Source organism: Rattus rattus, chromosome 2 (genome assembly GCF_011064425.1).
Source record: "Rattus rattus isolate New Zealand chromosome 2, Rrattus_CSIRO_v1, whole genome shotgun sequence".
NCBI classification, from domain to species: Eukaryota; Metazoa; Chordata; class Mammalia; order Rodentia; family Muridae; genus Rattus; species Rattus rattus.
The window spans coordinates 131,968,989-131,972,612 of NC_046155.1; positions in this window are offsets into that span (position 1 = coordinate 131,968,989).

Consider the following 3,624-nt stretch of genomic DNA (forward strand, 5'->3'; position numbering starts at 1 on the left):
CCACTCTCTGGCCACTGCATCCTTAGCGCAAGCTTGCTGAGATGCGATCTTATGCCAGACTCACTATCCTCTGTGACTTCCAGCGTCTCTTGTCCTGAGCCAATTAGCCACCCCTGAATCCTGACTCTCCACTCTTCTGATCATTGCTGGGTCAATGATGGACACGGAGATCAAGTAGCACAGGGGTCCCAAGCAATCAGGCACTCCTAGGCTGAGCACAGCCCCACCTGCCGTTTTGCCTATCATCATTGTATTTAGCCATTGTTCAGATGTGTTCCTGTGTGGCCGGTCTACATGGGAAGTCAGGAGCTCCTGAAACAGAAGAGGCATTCAAGAACATGCAGGGGATGATCGCCACACCCCATTGTAGAGGAATTTTAGAGGCCACCCTGAGGATCTCCGTTCCAGAGTCCCAGAGCAGCCTGAGATTCCCACCTCTGCCCCTACTTGCCCTACACAGCTATCACTAAGAACTCTGGCTGGGAAACTTAGTTAGAGTCTTATTGCTGTGAACAGACACCATGACCGATGCAAGTTTTATAAGGGACAACATTTAATTGGGGCTGGCTTACAGGTTCAGAGGTTCAATCCATTATCTTCAAGGCAGGAGCATGGCAGCATCCAGGCAGGCATGGTGCAGGAGGAGCTGAGTTCTACCTCTTCATCTGAAGGAAGCCAGGAACAGACTGAACATACCCAGGCAGAGAGGAGGAGGGTCTCCAAGCCCACCCCACAGTGACACACTTCCTCCAACAAGGCCACACCTTCTAATAGTGCCGCTCCCTGGGCCAAGCACATGCAAACCATCACAGAAACTCACCAGGTTGTGCCCAGGCCACCCACCTCAGGGCATGTCCTTAAAGGATGCATACCAAGAAGGCCACCAGATTTGACAGAATCCAAGTGTTCCTGGGACTTTTCCCATCAACCCAAGCTTGCAATTGGCTTTGATCTTTTGCTTCAATCCCTGACCTAGCTTCATGGAGCTCCTAATCCAGTCTGAATACCCCAGTTGGATTCTTTGCTTCCAACCCACCCTCTAGTATTGGAATAGAACTGAGGGCAGCCAGAAACAGAGGACCATACTCTCTCCATCTTCTGTTTTCATGGTAGCAGCCTCTGTGTTCACTCTGCTAATCCGTTGGCATCAGCACGGTTTGAGACCATATGGATGTTAGGATGCTATGGTCAACACTAGGTTGAAACTAGGATGCTAGACCCCTTATTGCTTCTTCTAGAGGAGGATGCTGCACTAGCCAGAAAGCTCAAGGAGGACAGGGAACATGCTCACCATGTCCAAGGGTCTGTGCCAGCCCTCAGCTTAACAACCGGTCCGTGGAGGGGAAACTTGTGTGGAAAGAATGCCCACAAGTTGAACTTCAATAGGAGGGAAGCACCCTGAGCTCAGCGTGAGAGCTCTGAGGAGCATTGATGCACAGTGGTTGGGAGGATCTTGGACACATTGTTGCCAGCTGCTTTGTCCTAAGCAGGTGTGACCGGGGCATCCTCCGGGCATCCTCAAATAGAAGGCAAACGCCCATACACCTCCAGTTTCCCAGTGAATCCTGCAAGAGGACCATTGCTGTCCTTTTACAAAGAGGCGACACGGCTCCCAAACACTTGGCTGCCAAGGCTAAGAAGAAAAAGGCAGGCAACGTAAAAATCAAAATCCTGAAAGCAAATGTGTGCCCAGACTGACAGTCCAGAGAGAAAAGAACCCTACCCCAAAATCACAGAGGGATGCTCAGTCTCTCTGACCGCCGGTTCCCTTTCCCTCTGGAAGCTGTCAGGACTGTGCCCTGTGTGCGGAGGGAGGAGGCCGGCGGAAGGGAGCTGCAGGAGAAATGGGAAGGATCCCACAGCTCTGTGCATCCCAAGTCAGGCTTGGAGAAGCAAGCCGCCTCCGGGCCGCTCACAGCGGGTGCCTCCTGCTCTTTGAGGTAATTTGTGAAGGAGTTTATTTATTTACCTGTGGCCTAGTTTATGAAGTTAGTGACAAACTTATAGAACTGTGAAGTCTGTGCCCCTGGTGCATGCTTAATGTATTTATCAGTGAGAGGAGATGGGAGGGGAAAGAAGGAAGAATGTGGAGGAAGGAAGAGACAAGGGAGGAAAGAAGACAGAGGAGGAAGAGGAGGAGAAGAGGCAGCCTGAAGGCCTCATTCACCACTGCATTTAATCTTGTCACATCATTCAAATTTGGGAAACGGACTGGCCCAGCCTAGTCCCTTTTTAAAACAGATGCGTTCTGTTGCACGGGGGCAGGGGTGGGGAGTGGTACGTTGGCACTCCCTATTTCTTTCCCCGGAGCGAAATACATACTGTTATTAATGATGCTTGCGGGTGGGATGGTGAAGTGTCTTCTGGGACTTCACAAGATGAGGGAGTGTGCGATGCTGCCATCGTGTGGCAACTGCAGGTATTGCTCCCGGGACCCAGGAGCGCTTGTGTGCCCAGCCTGGTTTGTTTCGGTTTTTTAGTTTGTTTGCTTGCTTGTTTTTGTTTTTGTTTATGTTTTGTTTTGGGTGATAGGTCAACTAAGCTGACAACTTCGTTTTTGAGAAAAATGAGATTCGAATGCTGCTATTTGCTCTCAGTCTTCTCCAGGACGCCATCCAAGTCACATGATGTGAGCCCTCACTAGCTGAAGCAGAGATGTGTACGAAGTCTATCAGGACGAGTAGTCAGAAGGTTCTTTAGAAAAAGCAGTCTCCAGCATGGCACTTGTGTTCCGCAGTCATCTTGTAACGTGTCACTTGAGCTTGCTCTCATTCCAGGGTTGGATTCCGTGTTCAGAGTTCCCGAGGCCCTCTGCATGCAGGGTCCCAGTCTAGCACCAAGTAGGTGCTCAGCTAACAATAGCTTACCTGAGGTTTTCTTAGAAGATAGCACTGCAGAAGTGGCCTGGGTTCCAGAGCTGCGGGGTGGGTGTCTGGGGATTCCAAATGGGCCCCAAAGCACAGGTATTGCATTTCAGGAAGAGAGGCAGACAAATGATCGCAGACAGAAACAGGAACAGAACAGACAGGAAGAAGAAAACCAGCAAGTCATGATGTAACTTCATGGTTAGCACTAGGGGAGGTGGTGGCACCATCATGGACTAGTGCTAATACGGTCACAGGCAGGGTCCAGGTGGGAAAGGTCACCAGCTCAGTTCCGTGGCCGGCATGACTGGGAGCCCAGAAAGGATGATGGGACAACCATGAAGGTGCCACCAGTTTGGGGCAAGCTCAGACGATGCTCAGTATCACTGAGCCTCTGCCCTTCTAGTAGGTGACAAGAAGAAAGAAGTTCAGTCCCGTCTGGAGGTGATTCTGAAAGGAGTGTGGAGTCACCGGGATTACATTCTCTGCCATTCAACAGGGCGGAGTCTGTGACATAGATGAAGCATGGTGTGCAGGGATCCTGATTACACACCCGAGTGCAAATTCTGCAGGTCAGGACTAAATACAGACCTTTGGAATCCCATGTGGATCAGTCCTAAAGCAACCCTCCAATACTAGGATCTGAGACTCTCCAGTGTTTCATATAAAACGCTGTACTGGGGGGCTGGAGGAAATGGCTCAGCCCTTAAGAGCACCGACTGCTCTTCCAGAGGTCCTAAGTTCAATTCCCAGCAACCAC